Raw genomic sequence first — 6,389 nt, forward strand, 5'->3', positions numbered from 1 at the left:
CCTGAGTTATTAACTCTGCTTACTCTCTCTCAGGGACACAGCTCTACCTCTTCAGTTTGGTCTTTAACCTCCTGCAGTCAGTTCCATTAGTGAAGCATAAATATTTTCCAGACATTCTGTTTCTTGTATTCACTATAAAAATAACCCATATTCAAAGAAAAATCAGGAAAATCTCAGTATATGTTTAGTCTGAGAAGAACAAAAAGATCATCCAAAAATATTATATATATATATATATATATATATATATATATATATATATATATATATACATATACCCTGTTTTCAACAAATAATTGGAAATCAAAAGCATATTTCATGGGCATGGGGCTCAGCCGCGGCAGCAGACCTGGGCGCCGGGCTGCCGGAGCGGCTGCCCGCCGTTGCTACTCGGGCTCCTTCTGCTCACCGCCAGCGGGTCGGGGCGTCGGGGCGGCGAGGCTTGCGGTGGCGGTGAGAGGGGCTGCACGCGCGAGCCCGCGGCCTGTGCACCGGGAGCAGCGTCGCTCCGTGTCTTCCTGTGTTTGGCTTCGTTTGCAGCAAACCAAGATGGAGTACGAGTGGAAACCTGACGAGCAGGGGCTTCAGCAGATCCTGCAGCTGCTGAAGGAGTCCCAGTCCCCGGACACCACCATCCAGAGGACCGTGCAACAAATTACCCTGGAACGTTTCCTTAACTACTGTTTGTTCTAGAAACTGGAACAACACAATCAATATCCAGATTTTAACAACTACCTGATTTTTGTTCTTACAAAATTAAAATCTGAAGATGAACCCACAAGATCATCGAGTGGTCTCATCTTGAAGAATAATGTGAAAGCACATTTTCAAAATTTTCCAAATGGTGTAACTGACTTTATTAAAAGTGAATGTTTGAACAATATTGGTGACTCCTCTCCTCTCATTAGAGCCACTGTAGGTATTTTGATTACAACCATAGCTTCCAAAGGAGAGTTGCAGAATTGGCCTGACCTCTTACCGAAGCTCTATAGCCTTTTGAATTCTGAAGATTACAACACCTGTGAGGGAGCGTTCAGTGCCCTTCAGAAGATATGTGAAGATTCTGCTGAGATTTTAGATAGTGATGCTTTAGATCGTCCTCTCAACATCATGATTCCCAAGTTTTTACAGTTCTTCAAGCATAGTAGTCCAAAAATAAGGTCTCATGCTGTTGCATGTGTCAATCCGTTCATCATCAGTAGGACTCAAGCTCTGATGTTGCACATTGATTCTTTCATTGAGAATCTCTTTGCATTGGCCGGTGATGAAGAACCAGAGGTACGGAAAAATGTGTGCCGAGCTCTTGTTATGTTGCTGGAAGTTCGAATGGATCGCCTGCTTCCCCACATGCATAATATAGTTGAGTACATGCTGCAGAGGACTCAAGATCAGGATGAAAATGTGGCTTTAGAAGCTTGTGAATTTTGGCTCACTTTGGCTGAGCAACCAAAATGCAAAGATGTACTAATAAGACATCTTCCTAAGTTGATTCCTGTGTTAGTGAATGGCATGAAGTATTCAGATATAGATATTATCCTGCTTAAGGGTGATGTTGAAGAAGATGAAACAATTCCTGATAGTGAGCAGGATATAAGGCCACGTTTCCATCGATCAAGGACAGTAGCTCAACAGCATGATGAAGATGGAATTGAAGAGGAAGATGATGATGATGATGAAATGGATGATGATGATACAATTTCTGACTGGAATCTAAGGAAATGTTCTGCTGCTGCCCTGGATGTCCTTGCAAATGTGTATCGTGATGAGCTTTTGCCACATATTTTGCCCCTTTTGAAAGAGCTACTTTTTCATCATGAATGGGTGGTTAAAGAATCAGGCATCTTGGTTTTAGGAGCAATTGCTGAAGGTTGCATGCAAGGCATGATTCCATACTTGCCTGAGCTCATTCCTCACCTCATTCAGTGCCTCTCTGACAAAAAGGCTCTTGTATGCTCTATAACATGCTGGACTCTTAGCCGCTATGCACACTGGGTGGTCAGCCAGCCCCCAGACACGCACCTGAAGCCACTAATGACAGAATTGCTAAAGCGCATCCTGGATAGCAACAAGAGAGTACAAGAAGCTGCCTGCAATGCCTTTGCTACCCTGGAAGAGGAGGCTTGTACAGAGCTTATTCCTTACCTCGCTTATATACTTGATACCCTGGTCTTCGCGTTTAGTAAATACCAGCATAAGAACCTGCTCATTCTTTATGATGCCATAGGAACATTAGCAGATTCAGTAGGACACCATTTAAATAAACCAGAATATATTCAGATGCTAATGCCTCCACTGATCCAGAAGTGGAACATGTTAAAAGACGAAGATAAAGATCTCTTCCCTTTACTTGAGTGCCTATCGTCAGTTGCCACAGCCCTGCAGTCTGGCTTCCTTCCTTATTGTGAACCCGTGTATCAGCATTGTATAAATCTAGTACAGAAGACTCTTACACAAGCCATGCTGAATAATGCTCAACCAGATCAATATGAGGCTCCAGATAAAGATTTTATGATAGTTGCTCTTGATTTACTCAGTGGCCTGGATGAAGGACTTGGAGGCAACATTGAACAGCTAGTAGCAAGAAGTAACATTCTAACACTTATGTATCAGTGCATGCAGGACAAAATGCCAGAAGTTCGACAGAGTTCCTTTGCCCTATTAGGTGACCTGACGAAAGCTTGTTTTCAGCATGTTAAGCCTTGTATAGCTGATTTCATGCCAATATTGGGAATCAACTTAAACCCAGAGTTCATTTCAGTCTGCAACAATGCCACGTGGGCAATCGGAGAAATTTCCATTCAAATGGGCATAGAGATGCAGCCTTATATTCCTATGGTGTTGCACCAGCTTGTAGAAATCATTAACAGACCCAACACACCAAAGACGTTGTTAGAGAATACAGCAATAACAATTGGTCATCTTGGTTACGTTTGTCTTCAAGAGGTGGCCCCCATGCTACAGCAGTTTATAAGACCCTGGTGCACCTCTCTGAGAAACATAAGGGACAATGAGGAAAAGGATTCTGCATTCCGTGGGATTTACGCCATGATCAGTGTGAATCCCAGTGGAGTCATCCAAGATTTTATATTTTTTTGTGATGCTGTTGCATCATGGATTAACCCAAAAGATGATCTCAGAGACATGTTCTGTAAGATCCCTCATGGATTTAAAAATCAAGTTGGGGATGAAAATTGGAGGCGTTTCTCTGATCAAATTCCTCTTCCCTTAAAAGAGCATCTTGCAGCTTTTTATGGTGTTTAATCTAGTACACTTAGGCTACAGTCCCGTAATTAGGGGTCCTTCAGTCTTGGAGACTAAGAGGGAGCCTCTGCACCCAGGGAAAATGTTACCCTTTACGGGGGGAAGGATAAACCAGTAGGGAATACAGTACAATGCCAACCCTACTGGGAGGGGCGGGAGGGAGGTGTTGCCGTCACTGTATTAAGTCGATGTTGGGAAACGTTTTAGCATCTGGAGCCTTTGTGGGTGGAAATCTGTCTCCAATTACAACTCCACATTGGATATGAAGAAGCGAAAAAATAAAATTCAGTCTGTTCACAAAACAGTACATTCTGAAATATGGGGAATTGTACCAAAACAAGAACCATATAAATGATGCGTAGGGATAAGAAGAAAAATTCTATGCCGCACAATAAAGGAAACCTAAGAATGGGGTTACAAACAGTAAAGAAGCTTTTTTTTAATTTAAAAATTTTTATGTTTTCCCACATGATGGGGCCTTGCTTTGCATGCTGATAAAGAACTACATAAATGAAGCTAATATAGTTAAAATCAGCTTGCCGACCCATTGTAGAAGCAGGTTCTTGGAAGTTACAATTTAAGGCACCCCAAAAGAAGTTGGAAATAAAATGAAACAAATTTAAACAAACAAAAAAAGCATATTTCATAATGTGTGGCAGTAAATGTGTGTTATGTAAAGATATTCAAAGGAAAACACACCTTTGTTTTTTTTCCTTAAAAATAGACATTTCAACTTCTTGAAATAGTTCTAAAACCCCACAAGATGTCTCAGAACAGAATGAATTGAGAACACTGATCACCCTTTGGCTCCTGCAGGTCCATCTGGTGTCTGGTTGAAGCCACAATCAGATGCTGCTGCAAGACTCATCCAGATGGAAATGGAGTGTGGCGATGGTTGAATATACAAAGAGAAGTAAGGAAGTGACATCATCCCAAACTGCTCACTGTCCATTAGAAGAGTGGATGAAGTTTTGGTTGATAAATCCCCTCTGGGACTTTGCTGAGAATACAAATAGGAGGGCTAAAATGTTAATAAACACCTCTGTTGTACTTTCTCTTCTTTACTTCTTTTATTTTTTGACTCTCATTATCTTGTTAACCTCAATGTGTTTTGCAATCATAACTAATATTAATAACATTTTCAAATCTCACCATCATCAATAAATCTTACCTATAAAAAATGTAAGTTAGTTTATATGGCATTTTCATTTAAAAATATCTTCAATCTAATATTATTTACTCTTCAAGAATATTGTTTGAGGTATTGCTGTTGTTCTTATCCTTCAAACCTACAGAACCTGAAACTCAGAGTTCAATGAACTTATCAAAGCCAACACAACCCATCAGTACTGTGGACCCACTAGGATTAGTTCCACTCCTTCACATCTTGTCTCCATCATTCATCTATTAGGTTACTCATTATTTTCTTTCTCCTGTTGCTCATTTAAATCTATTTTTTGCATTTAATTTTAGCCTTAGTTTCTATTTTAAATATTAACATGTTCATATTGACCTTGTCCTGGGTTTTTCTTAAGTGCCTAATCGGCTTTTCACTGAGCCTAGAGAATGGCACAAAGTGAAAAATTGATGTGTTCTCTGGTCTTTTCATAGCATGTGACATACTTCAGTCATGTGTGTGACTTCCTTAATTCTCCTAAAAACCTGAAATCTCTGTACATTTTCCCCAAGGTATTTCTCCACAGTATTTTCTCATGGGCCCAGGTTATCCATTCTATGTCTCAACCATAATATTTTGTCTCAGAAATAGCTGAGTATAAAATTTATCCCCAGAGAATCCCAACATTTTTGGTTTGATTGTTTCCTTGTAGTGTTCCTTTTGGGGCATCCCTGATGCTTCTATGTCCAGAGTGAGGTATGGGGTAGAGAACACAGAGATGAGCATCATGAGTCAGTCCTTCACTTAGCCACCAAATGGGTTGGAAATGATACAGACCCCCAAATTTACAAATTCGTTTGGCTGTTGCAGCCTCTTTTACCAGGGATTTGCATTGAAAATGTTGACTCCTCTTTCACAGACTGGTTTTGACCAGGAAAGAGGATGGAGAAAGGGTGGCGATTGATTCCTACCATTTTTAAGTTTCTTTTTTTCTTAATTCAGCACTCTCTTGGTTAGTTTAAAATTTTTACTATTTTCCAGAGTTCTAAGAAATTGGGTTTGGGCAGTTTTAGTTATTTTCAATGTTTATATGGGAGAACAGGATTTTGGACTTCCTACCCCATTGTCTTGCAATCATCATGCTCAAAATTTTTCACTTTTTATGAAGTTATCCCATTAAGTATTAGTAAATCCTACATATTCAATTCCAACAAGAACCTGTATCACCTGAAAGTCATTACAAAGTAATGGTTAATGGTCATTTCTATCCCAAGTGCCATTCTCATGACAAGGAGTGCCACTTTTGTCACCTGAGCCCAGAAGACCTGGTCAATACCAACCTGGAACAGATCCATCAATGTATACCTACCTCCCTGTCCTAGCTGACTCAGAAGTTTTGTGGAGGCCATAGTTCTTATAAGTGGTCCATAAGGATTAACCTTGGAGATCATGGACAACGGCTTCATTGTCAAAAAGATGTGATACATTTGCCAGCTTTTGTGTTGACTCCCTTAAGAGATCACATCTTCAGCTATAGGATCCAGGAATAGAACCACCTTTGGCTTTAGAATGTCCATAGACAATGTCCAAAACCAAGGAACTACAGTGGTTGGGTTGATGACTTCATGGAATGGCAAGTCTGGGGATGGGTGGGTGATGCCGAATATTCAACTCACCAAATATTTGGGGCCTTGTTTTGGGGCAAACTGATAGTATGTCAGCAGTTTGGACATCTGGAGCATTGATTGGTATAAATCCTGGTGATCTGAATTTAGAATATAAGTAGCATGGAGCAGAGTCCTGGAGACTTACTTCTGTGGTCAGTCAGAACCTTTTGGTGCCTGGATAATGGAGAATTCTGGGTGTTGTTGTTGCATGGTCAGAAGATTTATGTAGACTTTGAAATGCCAGTCATGCTTTACAACATATTATGGATATTTTTCTACATTTTAACAACTTCTATATCCACCTTAGAACATAATAGCTGAGTATAAACTTTATCCCCAGAGAA

At 40.3% G+C, this 6,389-nt stretch overlaps 1 pseudogene; it reads left to right on the forward strand.

The window, feature by feature from the left end:
* The first annotated feature begins 545 nt into the window (after nt 1-545).
* Nucleotides 546-3,371, forward strand: LOC143666176 (transportin-1 pseudogene; annotated as a pseudogene).
* The last annotated feature ends 3,018 nt before the right edge of the window (nt 3,372-6,389 follow it).

Source organism: Tamandua tetradactyla, chromosome 22, assembly GCF_023851605.1.
Source record: "Tamandua tetradactyla isolate mTamTet1 chromosome 22, mTamTet1.pri, whole genome shotgun sequence".
Classification (NCBI taxonomy): domain Eukaryota; kingdom Metazoa; phylum Chordata; class Mammalia; order Pilosa; family Myrmecophagidae; genus Tamandua; species Tamandua tetradactyla.